Below are 19,974 nucleotides of genomic sequence, written 5' to 3' on the forward strand. Positions count from 1 at the left end.
TGTTCTCTGTTCTGTCTCCAACAAATCACTCCTCATGGCAAACATGCTTTGTTTCATACCAACTCTCCATGTAAGGCCCCCATGTTTAGGTTTTAAGATGTGCCCAATGGGTTTTCATCTCGTTTTTTATCATTGTTGCTGTGTGGGGGCTTCTCTGACCTTCACACTGCAGTGCATTTCTAATTCCATCTGCATCTCTGAAGGAAGAAAGATGCTCACAAGTGATTGCTTTAAAAAGCCAGAAAACAAACAATAACAACAAAAAAATCAGAAAGCCAAAAACAGAGCTGAGAATCCGTTAAACTAAAGGAGAAATCAAGACTCATCAAATAGATATCACTTGATTGCCATTCATTTAATTACAGTGATTTCTCATGACCTGCTAAGCATTGTGGGAAAGAGAATAGAATGTCGCCATTGCTGTCACTATCTATAGTCACACACGTGGCAAGTTGATGGGAGGGGAGACTCATGAGAGATTCTGTGTGTGTATGTGCTCATTTTCAGAGACAGAGTGCCACATGTGTCTTCTATACATCTTACACAGAAGTCATGGGGTTCTCATAAATAGTCAGGAGATTATTTGCTAACTAGTATTAATCATGGTCTTCAAAGTCCAGTTTGGTTTTAACTATTGAGAGCACACCAAGAGCGAAGCTGCTCCTTCTCACCTTGGTCAAACTTCGGTCACACAGGAAGTTGGCAGAAAATTGCAGACTTTCTTGAGAGAGATGAGCTAGGTGAGTTGTTGCAGAACCAGAAAGTCTCCACCCACAAACCTAGTTCCTTGCCTCTGACACCTGAGTTCCACCCTGTAAACATTCTCTCTCAGTTTTGCCCCTTTGAGAGGGAGCGGTTAGCTCTCAGCTCAGCTACAGAAGTGCAGCTGAGGGGTGGGGTGGCAGCTCCTGTGTATTCTCCTCTCCAGCCTTCTGAGAGAGCTACAGTAGCCACTCTTTGTGGTCTACCTCCCCTTGTCTGGGAAGAAGAAGAAGAGCCTTGAGGACCTACTACTGCCTCACCAGGTAAGAGAGGCCCGTGGTCTTACATGTGAAATTCCTCCATCCTTACTGTTCAAAGTTCACAGACTACAAGTTCTCAGGCTATAAGGTCAGTTGCCATACTCATCTATACATTGATTGTTTTTTAAAAAAACAAATCATAACTTCTCTGTGAGCTTTGTAGGACTGGCATAGTTTTCTCCATCTGTGGCTCAGTAAACTGAGACCTTGTCAGTTGCGGGGTTGTATTCACGTATGACCCATTGCTTGAAAACGAGATGAAAGCTGGCTTTTCTTTTTTGCTCCTGTTCTTTACCCCCTAAGGTCATCCTGTCCAGTCAGAAGCCAAGAGAGTAGAAGGATCTTCTTGAACTTTTAATGATAAACTAAGGGTGATTGTTTCTTATTATAATGAAGGCTTTTTCGGGGGAGGGGTTGTTTTCCAAGACTCTGTGAAGTCTTGGCCATCTAGGAGAGACCGTCTGTAGACCAGGTTGGCCTTGACCTCAGAGATCCACTTGCCTCTGCCTCCCTCTGCAGCGATTAATGGTATGTGTAGCACTATGTCTGGCCCTATTTTTAAAATTTGAATTGAAAGAGACTTTTTTATATTAATATATAGACCTCATCACATACAGCTGTTTTTAGACAGCAAGTAAAAAGACGGATGGGAAAGGAAGAACTTGTAAATTGCAAGGTTATGTGTACGCATGAGATGACTGAGTGGCACTTGCTGTGTGTGCTGGGTCTCTGGAAGGAAATTGGAACTTGAGGCTGAATGGCCATCTACGAATGTCACAGCAGCACTTGCAAGGCATGCATCATGAAGTCCTAGGGAAATCCATAACTCCTGTTCTCACTGTGAGATGTGGAAAATAAGTCTCAGTGGTGCCGAGGTGCCCCAAATCCCTTCACAGCAACTCCTGTGATTCCTCGTCTTACAGGACCTCTCTCATCTTATCTCTTGTTTTAAAGAAAATCTCAGCCTCAGTGAGTGGCCGAGATGTTTATTTTTTAAGATGGTGACTTAGTTATCATTTCTCCCTTCATTCTCAAAGGTGTAGATCAGTTTCAGTAAGAGAAGCTTATGCCACCACCACCCCATCCCCTGTACCTGCTGAGTTTATTATGAAAGTGCCCAATATTCATTCCCACAGGGCCATCACAAAGAGTGAGTCTAGGAAGAGTCCTGAAGAAATCAATCAATCGCCTAATACAAAACAGAGAAACTTTATTCCCAAAACAGTAACATGATGTTGAGACATGATGCCACTGGTCATCATGAGAATCATTAAGTCAAAGGCAGGTCTCTTCTGCCTTTGCTGACATAGCATGTAGTGAATGATGTGGAGGATCTCAGAGTAGCAGCTGGCCGGTTCAGCATGGCAATGGTGTCATCCTATAAGATTCTTCCCATTATATGCTTTAGATACTTTATATTCTGCTTAGCACCTGGCTGAAATGTCACAGTGCTGTGTAGAGTAGGGGCATTAATGAGGGATGCAACATTTGGCTCTCGTACATTTTTCAAGCCAGATTTGGGGATTGTTCTTTAGATATAAGTTAGGAAGACGGTCAAGAACTGATGCTGTCCCTGATTTTAGCTCACACGGATTTCTCTGAGATCCTCTGAAAGAGGTACCACCCAGATAATAGCCTCAAATCTTATAAGATAATCGGATTTTACTCACTAGGACCTTATGACAGGGTCAGGTCTAAGAATTCGATTAATCTAAAGGTCTTATAGTTCAGCAGACACAGATAGATCCAGGACGCAGATGTGCTTTGATTTTACTGGACTATTAAACAAAATCAAAGTAGTTACAAATATTTAATGGGAGTGTTTAATGAAACACAGGGCACATGCTTAATTATTCAGAATGGTTAAGAGTTTGACGATGCTGGATCCACACTCAGATGGAGAGGGTTCCAGGGGCATCTCTGTGGTGTCTTTCCCCCAGAGGCAGAACATGCACTCCTCAGAGCCACACAGCCATACCGTCTGTCCTTACTGAAGCTTCCAAGTGTTTTTTCATTTGATCTCATGCAACCTCTTAAGGATTAGAGTCTTAAATCACTCACTTTCAAAGGCATTCTGGAGATATAGGATGGGTGGGCCAGCATACAGATCAGTGTCAAGGGAGAAGTGAAGTGAGTTTCTTGGACCAGGCTTCTGTGTATATAGAAGGTAGATGTGAAGATGACCCAGTCGATGACCACGGGGTGGGGTACCTATGTAGGCTGTTTTCTTGATATCAAGACTCAGTAATACAAAAGCTGCAACATTATTCAGGATGACAGGACTTTGGCATAGTCTTTACGACTACATAACCATAAATAGACAGAAAAGAAAGCTGCCCATAGCAGACCAACATCCTTTACTTAAAAGATCAATTGCATAGAGTTAAGGAAAGGGATTAGATGTACCACAGTGCAGAGGAAGTAACAAAATTGATAAGATTTTGGGAAAGTATGCCAATAATACATCTTTGGTATGTTATAGTTATTAATCATATGGTTATTAATGCAATAATTACCTCTTGATTGCTTCGAGTACATATCATTCTTATGCTAGATAATTACAGTAGATACAATCTTTCTCTAAAGGGACTTTCATCTATTGTTGAAAATGTGGAAGGTGGGGGGACAAGCAAACAACAAAAGCCATGGACACAGGGAAACAAGCAACAAATACCTCAGAAAGGACACAAAGGCAGTGGTTCCACAGGGTAAGGAAAGATTCCTTACGGGTGAGAGGACTGCCACCGGAGATGCTCCTGAGGGCAAAGAAGACACATTTGACATGAGCTTTAGAAAGATACAGATTAGAGTTTCCTGTAAGAAAGGACAGTGAGCGAAGTTGCAACTCAAGGCTGCCTCACGTGCCTTTGAAGGATAGATGGAGCTCTCTGTGGCTGTGGATGGGGCTGGCGAGTTCAAATAGAACCTGGTTGGCAATCTGGGTCTGCCCCAGATTGCCAGCTAAGAACACTGGATCACATGCAGGCATAGTGAGTTTAGTGAGCATTGTCACCCTCAACCAGGCACCGAGCTAGGCTCCTCGTTATTGAAACCCACAGTTTGGCTGGAACAGAACACCTGTTCGAGTGTGCCTTAAATCTGCTTTAAGCTTCCAGGGAAATTAGCATGCAAAAGCCATCCGTGACCCAGTGTCTCTAACTAGGGCTAAGTAAGGGACCCAAGGAGGCAAATATACCCTTCTTAGGATGATGTACACACATCGAGAAACTCTTGCAAGGTGGCGATAAAGATTTTAATCTGTGTCCTGGCGTTTTCTAGATTATTGGAAAGTCAGAAAAAAAATAGTGTTACACAGGTTCCTGTGAAGTCTTTATCGTGTGTGATTTGAAGAGTGAGTGTTGCTAAATTATCCTCCTGTAATAACTAAATTATCCCAAGAGGCGGTAATGCTTTGAGAAGTGCAGGTATGAGGTCTGCAGTGGTCCTGGTGGGTAGATTGATGGTGACAGAATCTTAGCTGCACTGACCGCTGTAAGCTGGCAATAGGCCAGGATTTCTCATTTTCCTGTGCATGGTGCGTGATTGTTTGTGCATATGCTATAAATGTCTACTTTAAAGGAGGTCAGTGGGCACTGTGACCTAGATAAAAGGAAGTATTTGAACAAGATCCATTCAGTTAATGCTATTTTTTTTGAGCAACTGCTAAGTTAAAATGCTACAATTTCATTTGTTAAAAGCCTTTTATTGGATATTGGGTATTTTGCAAACAAATTCTCTAACCCTGTGAGTAGGTTTGCTTTAAGAGAGGCGAGACTGAAGGAAAATGCTAAGTGTCAGCAGGGAGAATGTGTGAGTGGCATAAAGGAGGTGTGGGGTAGATTGGGGTTAGGACAAGCAAAAGTGTGAGGGTGAGTGTTGTGTCCATAAGGGCAAACACCTTACAATGTATTTGCGCAGAATGTTGGGATGCTTGTGTCTGTTTAACTGAGCGGGGAACAATTGTGTGGTGAAAAGGCAAAGAGGATCCTGTACTGCCTGAGTGATAGGAAGGAGTGGCTTCGTCTCAAATGCAGATGGACATGAGATGAACTGATTTCAGGACAAATATTAGGGGCTTTCTTTGGATCACATAAAGTTTGAGAATTTGGGGGTTGGGGATTTAGCTCAGTGGTAGAGCACTTGCCTAGCAAGTGCAAGACCCTGGGTTCGGTCCCCAGCTCCATAAATAAATAAATAAATAAAAAATAAAAAAAAAGAAAGAAAGAAAGAAAAAAAAAGAAAAGTTTGAGAATTTGAGTTGTCAATAATGTAGAATTCGGTGAAAATATTTCCACATCTATCTTTCATCTGTCTGTCTATCCATATGTATGTACAAACATATGTATACACAAAAATGTGTATATACTTATATATTTGTACATATATTACTTATATATGTGTACATGTGCATATATATATGTGTGTATATATATATATATATATATATATATGGTTTAAACTTACCAAATAGTATAGACAGAAAACATAAGCATAAGCATTTTTAGCTGCCGTCTGGGATGTTGCGATCTCTTTGAGTTACAGAAGTTGAAGGAGGCGCAGCCCCAGTGGTGTGCCAAACAGGAAGAGGGTTGGCAGCGGTGCTCCACCAGCACAGAAGAGGATTTGATCACTAGAATCATTTATGATCTCCATCCCATCTTAACAAAAAGATTATTTCCCTTGTACTTGTGTGGACAATGTATTATCTTCTCACCTACATTCTAGCACAGACCACACTTAGCACACCATCTGCTCTCTGCTCACTGCTCACTCTGGTTCCAAGACAACACGGGAGGAGCTAGAGGAACAACATCCAGAGTGGCCGTACATACTGCACATGTATGCTCAGTCTGGGACCAAGGTAGACAAGCAGGTAGGATGCTACTCAGGGCTGGAAACAGCCGTGAGTGAGAACTGGACAGAACAGTCTTCAGTGTGGAAGTTGAAGAGAAAATAGAGAGGTTTTGAAAATGATGGCTGTAGATATTCATCTATTACCCATAAGAGATTCTGTGAAATGGGGAAATTGGTACTAGCCGAAAAGGAAGTGGGGACTCCTTTTTATAAAGATGAGAGAAAGATGCTAGAAATATACTTTCCTAGGGATTAAAATGTGATCAGTGCACATAGATAACAGCATCGTATTTAATATTTTATAAACCATGTGGAGCAGCTGAGATGAGATTACCATCATATTATTCTTTCGTTACAGAAAAATCAGGCTCAGGAGCTTAAAGTCATCTGCTCAATACCAATAGCAGATGGGATTTAAGGCTGAGTCCTGAAAACTCGAGTTTAAGGTTCTCACAGTGAAGAGTCTACCCATGTGGTTTTGGAAATAACTTAAAGTTTTAGAACTCTCTAGAAATGTCACTAAGCAATTACTGTTGGAGAGTCCTTTTCTCTCAGGGAACTCACACTTCTCAGCAATTTCTCCTGAACTCGATGCACTTTTGCACTAAGTGTGGGGAATTTGGGGCACTGGGAAGGAACTAAAACTTAGCACCCACAGCAGTGAAAGTTCTTCCAAATAGCGTCTATCGATCAAGGCTTCAGGTTGACTACCTCATGCTGGAGTGTAGGAGTCAAGTTTCAGATACCAATGGTTATGGATGTGGTGTCTCCTTTCCCTTCCCCTAGAATAGCATTGGTCTCTGCTACCGACATCTTGGTACATTCGCATGCTATCTACTTAAGTGTCATGCATACTCACTGGTCTCTGTACACAGGGCTCCAATCATGTTCTCCTAGGTCTTCAGGGCTACTGGACTCCCAGTTGGGACATTGCTGTTCTTTATAAGGACTACATTTAAGTACACATTCTTTAGACACAGCCCTTCAGCTCCAGAATGGGAAGCCTGTGCTCCCCCTTGCCATTCCTCCGGCGGGGTATCTTTCTTCTATCACTGATGGCTCCTAATAGAAACTTCTCTGAAGAATCCATCACCATGGTCTTCGGCCTTAGGTATTTTCCTACTGATATATCTTGTAGAAAACCTCCTCCACCATACAAGTCAGTATGACTCTATGGAACATCTAGAATGTTCTTGATACACATTTTCTAGATGTCTACTGCCTTAACCTAGACATTGTGCAATGATCCATCTTCCATTGGATCCATCTATGCATATTGCCAAAGACCCAATTCTTCAGCAATATAGTTCTCAGTGGCAGAGGCTGTGTGTATATGCCTTCCTAATTGCCACTTTTCTTTCCAGCATGGTCCTCAGCTAAAAGCACTGTTCCACCAAATGTGTTTTAATTAATTAAATAAATGAGGTGTTCTTTTATATCATGAAGAGTAGCACTAGGCCATTTAATTTATGTCAGACAGGGAAAAAAAAGAGTAAAGTACCCAGATTCAAGACAGTCTTATATGCAGAATTAATTAATTAGGCAAATCAAGTCTAAAGCTTCAGAAACCAACTAGTGCAATTCATTTTCCTCTTGAGTTGGGGAAGCATAAATTTGAATAATTTATGTGTATACTTTGAAAATCTGACATCATTATTACCCATGCTTTTAACTCAGAATTGTATTGTTATGGTTATTAAAATTTGCTGACATCATGAACATTTATTTGTGAGTACACTTAGTAGATAAACTTACGTGGTCAGTAAGAAAGCATGGAACTATCAATGAGAAAAACATCTATACAAACCTAGACCCCTCAGCCTTTCGGTCTCACAATGTAAAAAGGAAGTTCTGCTATTGCTATTATGGTTGTTAGTTTATGTTGTTATGAGACAGGGTATCGCTATACAGCCTTGGCTAGCCTGAGATCTATGGAGACCAGGCTGACCATGAACTTACAGGGATCTGCCTGCCTCTGCCTCTGAAGTGTTGGGATTAAAGGTGTGCAGCACAATACCTAGCCAAGTACTATTAAAACAAATGTCGGCCGAACATTTTTAAATGACTAATAAATACATCGAAAGTTATAAAGCCCTCTGCAGATTGTCCTGAAGTCGACCTTTGTGGATTCTATTTAAATTTAAATTATGTTTGGTCAATATCCCTGGGAAGCCTGCTTTCCTTTTATTGAAAAGAAATAGAGGAGGAATGGATCTAGTGGGGAGGGAGGGTAGGGGTAGGGCTGAGAGGATTGGAGGTAGGGGAAACTATGGTAAGGATGCAATGTAAGTAAAGAATAAAATTTTAAAATTTAATGATGAAGAGATAGCTTACCAGTTAAGAGTTAATGCTGCTCTTGAAGAGGACCGAAGTTTGGTTCCTAACACACTTATAGGAACACACGCCACGTATAAGTCCAGCTGCACATACTCAATACTGTCCTCAGTGGTTACCCAATCACATACATGCACACACAACTGAAAAGAAATATTAAAACCTATACAGTAAGGGTTGGAGGCAAGAAAGGGAAGGGAGAAAAACAAATTATAATCTCAAAAAAAGTGAAAAGAGCCTTAAAACTAAAGTAAATAAATTTTTAAAATTTAATTGGTAAAGCATTTCAAGGAATGCAGTTTAGTCACAAATAATCACTAATCAATGCATCTTCACTCATAATTTCTGTGTCTAGGAAATAATACTGGATAATAAATTGAGGTGTACGAGTTTTAACTATGAAGACGTTTAGCTCATAGTCATATAATCGAACAACGGGGGAATGGTGTTAATAATTAATTGTGGAGGATTAGTTAAATAACAATGTATGGCTGTACAGTGGGATCCTATGTAGGCACTGGCACAGTATTATTAGAATTTATTTATTTACTTCCATCTCTATTAGAGTATTGCTATCAATAAAATCAGGATATACAAATAGTCGTGGCATGCAGCTGATGTTTCAACATGTATACAACGATATAATTACGATTAAGCTAAAAGTCTAATAACACAACTATTACATCACTTAGAGGGAGAGAGAGAAATGGAGAGAAACAGAGAGAGAGAAGAACATATAGAATGTACCTTCTCACCAATTTTCAGGCATAAAGAACTTACTATTTATTCATTAAGCGACACAGTAAAGGAGTGGGGCACAGAGACCTTTGGTCAGTTTAAGCTCTGCCACACACTCTCTGAGTGACCCGGAAAACTGCTTAATCTTCAAAGATTTTGTTCCTTCATCTGTCAGTGCAGATGATAGGGCCTGAGCACAGGCCTACGATGAGCTGAGTCACCGTGCTGCCTCGGTCAGTATTGATTTGCTCCTACAAGTTTAAAAGGGGGTGTGGGACACAGTAGTTACCCAGGCTCTCTACTGTCAAAGTGGGAAAAAGATAACAATGTAAGACGGTAACTAGAAAAATCTGAGCCTCGCATCCAAATCATTTCCTTTTGTACTTCCGCATGGTGAGTTCTTTTGCTGTTCTGTGGCACTGGGAGAAATGTGGGTCCACGGTAGTATTAAACTCAGTCATTGTGAATCCGTCGCACAGTGGCTCTCAGACTACTCAGTTGTTCTCATTACAAACGTCAGCATCGACTTAAGTAGGTCAGCACCACAATGGCTAGCAGTGGTAGGGGCTCGATTCAGAGACCCCTTATCTTCTGTTCTGTCTTCTGCTCTTCCACAAGTGGGGTCTGCCGTGAGCACACTCAGTAAGTGGTTATACCTTTTAGATCCTTTGCTGTTGGTGTTGGCTATAAAGTCCAAGAAAGCCCGGAGGATGCTTTCTGACCCAGAGGAGCTTTGCTTCCTCCAGAGAGAAAGTCCACGCTGGTGAATAGAGAAGGGTTTCTCAGGAGGCGCCCTGGTGCTTGCAGGATGTCCCTGTTTGGGAACCTTCTTTACTTCAACGCTCCATTCTCACCTTGATAATTTAGTGTATTAATCTCTAACCTGTCTTCTTTGATTATTTTATACACTTCAGAGTTTTAAAATAAAACCACAATGTATAAATAGCCCTCGACCATAGTTTTTCATGCCATATTATTCTGTGACCATTTCTCCATGTTTCATTTTCTTCAGAGACGTGGCTAACACACACGCAGTATTATGTGGTAGGACCTTCATTTTTATTGGTCTTTTGAGACAGAACAAGGGTTCTCTGTGTACCTTGGCGTTGAGTTCCAGGACTTCGGCTGTCCTGGAACTCGCTCGCTGTGTAGACCAAGTTGGCATCACGGGCCTCTGCCTTCTGAGTGCTGGGATTTTTGAACCCCTTCAATTTACTATTGCTATGTACCTCATTCTCCCACTAGGCTGCATATTGCATGCAATGAAATCTATTTTAGATTCATTATTCAAGTTAGCTTAAGCAAGGAACAATGATCATATTCTTGTGCTGTGGGAGATAAGCTCTAAATGGAACCTTTCTCTGAGCAAAGGAATTCCAGAAACCATGGTTGGCTTACAACAGATGCTACAGAATCAGCAGTGACCAGTTGAGGCTGGTGGAACAGGAAGCGTGTTTTATCTGGAACAGTACCCCACATAGACTGTCTTCAAAGTGTTTTCATTGGCTATATAATGAACAAGACAGGAAGTTCCCATCATGCAATGCTTCTGCTCTTGAAGGAGGGGTGCAGAATACGGGAAACGGCTGTCTTGCTATGTCTCTACAAGTTTATCTGAACAAAAAAGTCCAGTTCAGAAAGTTCTGATTTATAGTGGGATAAAGATGATTAAATAAATATATTACGACACTCTCAGTCGTATTCTTTTTATTTGGTCACCTTTGTAAATGGCTTTAAGCTTTCTCTCTAGTCTTAATGTGGGCATTCCGCCCTGGCCTAGGAAGATCCCTAGCCTGGCTATTGGAGGGAACCTTGAGAGTAAGCAGTTGAGTAAGCTCCTTGTGAAACCAATGAAAGATGATGTTCAGGGTGAGAAATTGCTTCCTTCTGAACTCAGAATTCCAGGCGGGTGCTGACCCAGTGCCTTCTCCACCACCAGCTTCATGACTTGCTTGGCTCGTGATTGTTGATCTATTTCTCAGATTCAATTGATTATCACACCCCTTCCAGACCCTCCACCTAAAACGCTATGTTCTGAATTCCAATGATATTTTAATACTCTGCAGGTTTTCTTTAGACCCATTAGCGCACACGATCATTAAACTTCTCCCTAAGGCATGCTTTGGATTCCCTTCACATTTGAGAAAACTCAAGTAGAGGGGTTTTAATTGTTAGATGACCTCAGGCAGCTGGTAAGCTGTGGAGCCTGGATTCGAGCCCAGCTGACCCCAACGCTCTCTCTACCTCTGCCGTGCTGCTCCCTGAAAAAAATATTGATTGCCCCCAAATGAATCAATTTATGTCTTCACTGTTCCTTGTCCATTATCTTGTGAAAGGGTTGGCTTAATTAATTCTCCTAACATTTGTGTCTTCAAATTGTAGGTGAGTGATCTGTACACTTAACCCACACATTGTGCTTAAATCAAAAGTGCAGACATCTTTCAGGCTCCGAGAAAGAAAGCTCAGCTCTCTGGCTTTGCCACTCCACCCTGCAGCTGACAGAAGAGACTACAGCAATGGGAAACATAAAAAAATTAAAATCTATCAATGATGGAAAACTCCACTCACTACAAATATGAACAATACCACAAAGCACAGTGAAGATGTATCCTAGGAGAGACAATCGAACCATTTTCATTTTTGAGAATTACACATATGAGAACTGTATTTATTATCATTTCACCCTCAAAACTTTTCTCCCTCTAACTTCTTCCAATCTCTTTCATTCTCTATCAAGTTCATATGCACTTATTCTTTAATTATTACTGTTTTAGAGATATTTACATACATATGTAATTACATGTAAATGTATATATATTTATAGTATATAATTGTTCTATATTTATATTTTATATATTTAACTTGTTTTATATATTACATATAGTCTATTTTATACATAAATATAGAAAATATATTAAATATTTGTAGAAATAAATATTTACATTACATAATTTATATATTTAAATGCTATGCTTTATATTATATAAATAATATATATTATATATAAATTTAGAAAATATATTACATGTTATATATATTGAATATTTATTTATATTTATTTGTATTTGTCTTCTGTATACTCTCACCTTGGTATCATATCACCCTTGGGATGTGATAACCTATCATATTTTTGTAGACCTACTGCTCTCCCACTCTCAGCAGCCATTGATTCCCTCGAGCTTTTCATCTAGGGGTGGAGCTTTGTGAAATTTTCTCCACCCTCACTAGCATGCCACACGTTGCCATTGCTCGGATCTTATGGAGGGGACCATATTGTTGAGGTTTCCTGTGCAGACCCCTGGTCATATATGGAAGACACTCTCTGGAAGGAAATATTCTGATCGTCTGGCTCGTACACTCTTTCTGCTCCTGTTCCCTGAGCCTTCAAGATTGTGTTGTAGATGGTTAGTATAACATGGAAGGGTTTCATTCGGCTTGGTTTGTGCCTGACTGGGTTTAAGCCTAAGGGTTAGGTCAGGTCAGGGTGCACACTGTCTTGGTTAGCATTCTTGAACCATTCTCTCTCCAAACCTAAAATATAATTAGTCCCACTTCTCCTCTGTCTTCCATATCCTTAGACTTTTGCTTGAACATTCACATTTCAGCCAAGCCAAGTTGTCCAGTCTATCTGCAAGTGAAGACTTAGTTCTCAGAGGACTGGTTGGTTTCTTGGAAGCGTTATGCTTATCTAAGACATATCATTCTGCAATATGCTCGTATCATTTACATAACAGGTTTGTGACTTCTTGGCTCGCAAACAAATTTCATAACTCGTTGTGCAAAAGTCCTTTCCCAGCACACATTGTCTGTCCTCATCTCTCCAAAGGAGCTTTAGTTTTTATTTTCTGAAGGAACGATATATATTAAAGGGCAGCAAAGTAAGTTACCAATTTGACTTTCTAAATATCATGTAAAATTTCTCCCTGGTATTCATTTTGGTCTTTTTCTGACTTTTGATGCTTTTTGAGATTTTCCAAAAATCAGATTTTGATATATTTTCTGTGTGAAACAGATTTTTCCATAATGGAATGTTCTGAGGAAAGGGAAGTCTGTGATGGTGTGGGTGCTCAAAGAACAGCATTTCCTATCCTCAATACTTTTGTGAGCATAATACTTTTGCTCCTTAGATAGTCCTTATGTAATTCTCTTTGAAGAAAATTACAAAATATAATAAAGAAGAAAAAAATCTATCTTCCCACCACCCAGAGAAGACTAGCATCATCACTTCGATGAATGTAATAGTGTTTTCCCTATGTGTTTGTAGTTTATCTTTATAACCCCAATGTTATGCTATGTGGTATATTCTATTTTGTTGCTTGATTAAAAATAGAAGTATATTGGGGTCCTTTTGAGAATTTGTATACTGTCCATTACAATGGCTATATAATATTCCACCGACACTAACTTTGGATAGATTTCATTTTCTGTTAGTAAATTATTATGAATGAGACATTATTGCCTATAGTAAAGGAAAGTGGAATAAAGGCCATACTTGGGCTTACCATGGGAGTGTGGTAAGTTAAAAACATACCTGTAGACAAAATTTGTTTCAAGGGATTCCTCTCTCTTTCATGAACTCAATTATCTCTAAATAGCTTATGAAGATGTAATGGATTAACATATTTCTTTTTATTTATTGTAAGTCTTAGACCTATGGTTAAGAAAGACTTTTAGTAAATCAACCTAGCAATCGTTGAGACAGCTGATAACTGGGATGCTAAACCAGAATGGGCAAGGTTTCCCTGGTTTAAAGATTCTATGGCCACAGCTACCTGGAGGACGGTTAGTTTGATTACTGTCCAGCATTTTCTAATAAGCCCATCTCCTGACAAAGTTTTGGAAGAATGAGTCAGAGACTGGGGTCTAATACAGGGTGTTTGGAGCCTCACATTGCCTAGTCAGGTTGGAAAGAGAGAAAAATCTTAAACAGCACAAAGCAAGAGCAGACCCAAGTGTTAGAGAAAACAGAGGCAAACTTTTCTCCTAGCTAATACATTTTGGAGACATGCCCAGTCATTATTACAGCTTACTAAACAACAGTGGCAACACTGATCAGGCTGTGTAAAAAGGGCTTTGACTGGCCTTCTCATTCTTACCTCTGTTCCCTCTTGATCAGTGTTTGAATGACTACACACATTTACAGAAAGGCTGACCCAAACCAAATACCATTTCTCCCCAGTGTTCTTGCTCAGACATATACAAGCAGGGGAACATTGACCTGTGACTGTCTTGGGCAGGTATTTTAACTTTCTGGGCACATTTATTGGGCACTGTGGCTGCCACTGCTCCCTGCTTCGTGTTCATAGCGGGTCACCCATCGAAACGTAACGTTCCTTACTCTCTTACTCTGGCCATGTTTATGTACACGATACTTAAATATTTGTGTTTCTTATGTTTTTTTTTTTTTTTTTTTTTTTTTGCTGTTATTTAGATGAAGTCCAGCCTTGAACTTGCTATGTGTTCCAGGCTTGTCTTGAACTACTAACCTTCGTGCACCATTTTCCTGAATGCTCCATAGAAGACCATAGAGTTGTATTGTTGTTGTTGTTTTGTTTTTGCTTATTGGGGGCAAAAAGAAGAGGAGATGTCGCTCTTGCTCATGTCTGTCTGCTGTTGACAATCAAATGTAAAACTATTTTGGCTTTTTTTTTCTTTAACGTTCCGAACTATCTACTTTCCTTAAGTCATCTTAGAGCGAGTCTGAAAGGCTCTTCTCATGCAGAATGACTTTCATCTCGGTACTTATTATCTCAAGGAGCCGTCTGTGTTGCTCTAGATCCCTGGTCTTTTCTTTCCCTGGGTGGAACTTTCTAGACTCCTTTCAATGTCTTGGCATCTTGTAGAACAGGTTGGCTTTCCAGGTGTTAACCTCTTCTAGCAGGCAGAGCAGAAGTATGAAAATTGGCCTTGAAATGATACTATTGTCAGGTGACCTTCTAGCTAATTAGTCTAAAGTGTGACCTTGCTTAGCGTTTGACGTATAATGAATTTCATGTGCGTTTCACTACTTCTCCAACACATTTTCAGTGACAATGCCCAACAGTGAGATGTTAATTGTTAAAACTCTAGGGCAGTGGTTCTCAACATGTATGTCCCAACTCCCTTGAGGGCCGCATATCAGATATTCTATATATTAGATATGTACAGTACAATTGATAACTGTAGCAAAATTATACTTCTGAAGTAGCAATGAAATAATTTTATGGTTATAAAACATAAAGAACTAACTGTATTCAAGGGTCACAGCATTAGGAAGGTTGAGAACCACTGCTCTCTGGTTCTCTGCATTATCCACAGTCCTCATGTGCTTGTTGGGAGAGTGTCCATTGGCTTCAGGATAAGCTTCTTTCCTGCCCCTTCTGTCACTAGAACTGCTCTCAGGAAAGGCACTGAGATTGTCATTCGGTGGCTTCAGGTTGAAGCAAGTGTTTTCTTGTTCTGTCTGTCTCTGGCGGCACAAGCTACCTCTGGGGTATCCTCTGTGACCGTGTATACTGTGCTGCACACAGGTTCTGACTTCTGTAGGTATTCCTGACGGCCAAAACAGGCTTAGGTCTTTCCCTCACCAAACCTTACTGTTCACAGAGCCCAGGCTTGGGCAAAGACAAAGAACTTGTTGATACAACCTATTGGTACCTGGCAAACAATAGAAATTGGTCTTCTACATTGCTGTTCATGACAGGCTACTGGAAACAGCAAGCTGGATGTTGGACCTAGAAGAAAGACCTCAAATCTCTCGTCATGTCAGTCTGACTCGAGGAGAGATATTCTCTAGTCTTCTTTGCATTTTCTGTCTTTCTTTGTTTTAATTAGAAGGATTTTGCTGTCTTGCACACACTGATCTATACTCTTGGACTCTGGTCATCCTACCCATGCAGTCTCCTATGAGCTGAAACGACAAGTTGAAACTGCCCAAGGCATGAACAGTCCTTCAAATTTTCTGTCATATATTCATCAGTTTGAAGACATCACTTATGTAGTCATTTGTTCAGCTGATACATAAGGAATGCATCTGACATGCTCCACTTGATGCTAAAAATACCAGAGTACCAATAAAACACGGCTAACATCATCAAGGACTGTATTAGAGGAGAGAATATAAAAGCTAAGACCAATGAATGGGGAGCTACAGTACAAGTCAGGAGTTCTGAAGGGCTCGCCATAGTCTATGGGAAGATATGGTTGAGTGAAAACTAACGCGTGAGATGGAGATTAGTTGAGGGAAGCTTGTTTCTGTTCTCGGTGCTCTATGTAGAGCAAAGGGAATCATGGGAGAAAGGAAATGAGAAGGCTGGTGAGTAAGTAGGACTCACAATGTAGTTTAAGAAAGAAGGAATGAATTTTACTGAGGACAGAAGAGATGGGAGGAGAAAGGGTAGAGGAGAGACAGTGAGACAGGACTCTACAGAAGGTACCTGCTCAGACCATGGGCTTACCATTCTCTGGAGTTTGGATTTATTCAAGTACAGCAAGGAGGTTAAGAGGGACACATCTGTACATCCAAATAAAATGAAGGGACACCTTCTTAGATTTTTTTTTTTCCTGGTGCTGTGACAATCCATGACCAAAGCAACCTCCTGGGGAAAGGATCCTGGCTCAAACCTCACCACAGTCAGTCAATCCTATTGGGCAGGGATGTCAGGGCATCTGGAGCTTAAAGCTGCTGTTAAAATGCATCCACAGTCAAGAAACAAGAGAGCGAGGAATATCTGTGTCATCCTTAGGGTTTTCTTGTTGTGAACAGACACCACCACCAAGGCAAGTCTAATAAAGGACAACATTTAATTGGGACTGGCTTACAGATTCAAAGGTTCAGTTCATTATCATCAAGGTGGACTCATGGCAGCCCAGGTAGGTGTGGTGCAGGAGGAGCTGAGAGTTCTATGCCTTCATCTGAAAGCTGCTAAGATAAGACTGAATCTCTCAGGCAAGTAGGAGGAAGGTCTCAAAGCCCACACCCACAGTGGGACTCTTCCTCCAACAAGGCCACACCTACTCAAACAAAGCCACACCTCTCCCTGGGCAAGCATTTTCAAACCATTAAAGTTTGCTAGTGTTTGCTCACTTTCTTTATTTCATATAGTCCAGGATTCCCATCAAGAGTCCTGCCCTTGATCAAGATTCATGTTCTCACATCAGGTTACTAAAGACAATCTTTGTAGGTATGACCTTAGGTCTATCTCCCAGGTAGCTCTAGATTTTATTAAGTTGACAGTTATCACTACTAACCACCACAGGTGACAATTAAATAGTCAATCAGTGACCTCTATGACATTAACTACCAGCTACTGCTATGTGAATGGAGCAAAGTAAAAAGTTTAGTAGGCACTGAGGGATTGGAAGGTGTTAGGTTTAAAACCTAGGACAAATGGTTGAGTGCTTATTTAACATATCAAAACAGGAACCTGTCCTCCAAGTTCTCCCTGTAACATCTCAGTCCCCACCTGTTACAGAGCTCTCCTGGCTGGCATAACCCACCCCTACCTGAAACTCTCCAGGGGGCTGAGCCCACCTTGATGATAATGAACTGAACCTCTGAACCTGTAAGCCAGTCCCAATTAAATGTTGTCCTTTATTAGACTTGCCTTGGTGATGGTGTCTGTTCACAACAACCATTTTGGTTACCTGCTTTCTTCATACCCCTTGGTCCTTCTGATGCTGCACCTGGTTCCTGTCTCCTTTTCAACCTCCTCCCCACATGACACAATTCTGTCTGCTTCTGTCCACTCTCAACTCTCCCACATATCCCTGCCTCTGGCCATGCTTGCCCACATGCTTCTCCTCCATCAGACCTAGGAACAGTCATGTTTCTTTTCTTTTCCTTTCTCTTTCTTCGATTAATTCAGAAGGCAGTGAGAGTGTTTGATTGGTAAGGATTGAACAAGAAAAGTGAATCAAAGAGTTTTCTGACAAGGGGAATTTTACTATTGTGATATATTTCCCTGGATTCTGACTAGAGACCAATACATTTATGGATGAGGTAAACGCATGCTAAGTTTATTTTTGGCTGTGATGAGTTAGAAGTTCCTGTGAATCAAGATAACTGGTTAACAGCTGTAGACATGATCTGCAGCCTGAACAACTGAGCTGATGGCAGATAGAAGAGGGGAAATCGGGTAGCTGAGAGGTTGCATTTGAGCAAGAGAGACTGGGCCTCCTGAGGTGTAAGTCACTTCATCTACAGCCCAGGAGAGACGCCTTCAGTATTACTTCCTATTTTCACCACCGTGACAAAGCACCTGTGTAACGCAAGTTGAGCAAGGACTGATTAATTTATGCTCATGGTTTGAGAAGGGCTCAATCCATAATGATCAAGAAAGTATGGTAGAGTTTATGGCAGTTGTGATGGACAGATCAGAATCTGAAGCTACTTATTTATACCTCAGTGGATCAGAGAACTGAGAGCTTGGGCTGGATCTGTGATCTGGACTAGCACCACCCCTCAGAAGCCCATTACCTCCAGCTAGGCCCTACATCTTACAGCTATACAGCTTTAATTCGTACAGGTCGAAGAACAAGTGTTCGAACACACAAGGCTCTGTGAGGGCGTTTTATGCTTATGTGCCTATGGAAGAAACTATAGCCCACGTGTAAGGAAACAACCCGTAACCCCGCTGTAAGGAGCAGGGGAGATGTGAAATTCTGGATGGCTGTGCACCAGACAGGAGTGTCAAAGAGCTCGGAGACACAAGGAGTGGACAGTGCCCATATTGCCTCGGTCTCAGTAAGAACTTTGTTGAGCAGATGTACAATGACCAGGAAGCAGCTTGCTGTATGTTACAGAGACAACAAAGCAGGACAATCAGTAATGATCACACTTTTTTTTTTTCCCTTTATGACAAGGTTGGCCATGAAAAGCAAGAACTTCAGTAATTCCCCTTATGCTTTCCAAGGTCAAATGAAATCCCTGTGCTCTTTGCTCCTGTCAACATCGGTAAATTTTCCTTCTTCTCTAACAAATGTCTCCATTGTTCCTCTGATAACAGGGTCAGTGGTCCCTTGTCACCCCTGTGATACTACCTTTAAAAAAGAGACCTGTCACCTCACCAAGTGGTGGAACAGAATGTTCACAGAAACCGAAGAGTTTGGAAAGTATCTACTGAAAAGCAGGAAGAGTCTCTTGGCTAATTCACTGAAGTATTTATCCCTGTGCCTGACATACATTGGGTGCCCCTGACAGGAAACAATGATGTAAATGGGATTTTAAGCAGGGTCTAGGAAAGAGCTCACAGTTTGCTTCTGAAGTCAAAGAGCAGAACTAAGTGCTGACTCAAGGAGGAAGGAGTTACTGCAGACAACAGGTTTTTCTTGCTTCAGAGGCTAGCTAAACCTTCTTAGGAATCCTAGGCTGTGAACAGGAAAGAGGGGCCTGGAGCCCTGCTATAACCTCTAATTTGCTTTGTCACTACCCTGTTCTCAGCTCAGGACCTGCCTTCTTATTTTTAAAGTGACTAATGGTGCTTGTGAAAATGTGTGTCAGGGCCTTGGGTGTCTGTCATGTGGTACTGAGTGAACATGGCTTTTGAAAACAGAAATACTGCTTCCAGGAAGCCATTCGTGTGGCAGGCATCCTTGACCTTGGGGAAGTGGCGTGGGTGGATTTACTCTGTGATAATTTGTCAGCCCATCCACATACACACTGTACTTCAGTGAAACATTTTCTTCACAAAAATCTTCATTAATGAACAATAAACTACAGTTTATGTATCTCTCAAGATCTCGTAGACTAGCTTTTCCTAGTGTATATTAATTACTTCACCTCTTATACTCTCTTTGAAATTTTATTTCAGTGAAATGTTGTACTATCAATATTGAATAAAGGATTTAACCTGGATTTTTTGAATCTGAATGTGAGACATCATTGACTTAAAATGGAGGCTGGCCCCTGAGAGTATGTGGTCATCGAAAGGCTGTTCCTCTTTCTGTCTGGTCTGAGCTGGACAGGAATGTGGGAATCTTTGCTGGATAATAATCCACACACTTCTCTATGATGTCCTAGTAACTAATCGGACCTGAGATTTAGTCT

The 19,974-nt window shown here is 41.0% G+C and overlaps 1 protein-coding gene across 1 annotated transcript in view; it reads left to right on the forward strand.

The window, feature by feature from the left end:
• Window positions 1–819: 819 nt before the first annotated feature.
• Tprg1 (tumor protein p63 regulated 1) overlaps window positions 820–19,974 on the forward strand; it is a 134,982-nt gene continuing 115,827 nt past the window's right edge. The window contains exon 1 of the mRNA XM_032899238.1: window positions 820–1,025. The gene's annotated coding sequence lies outside the window, so the exon portion shown is untranslated. The remainder of the gene's footprint in view (window positions 1,026–19,974) is intronic.

The sequence above is a fragment of the Rattus rattus genome, chromosome 4, assembly GCF_011064425.1.
Source record: "Rattus rattus isolate New Zealand chromosome 4, Rrattus_CSIRO_v1, whole genome shotgun sequence".
Lineage (NCBI taxonomy): Eukaryota > Metazoa > Chordata > Mammalia > Rodentia > Muridae > Rattus > Rattus rattus.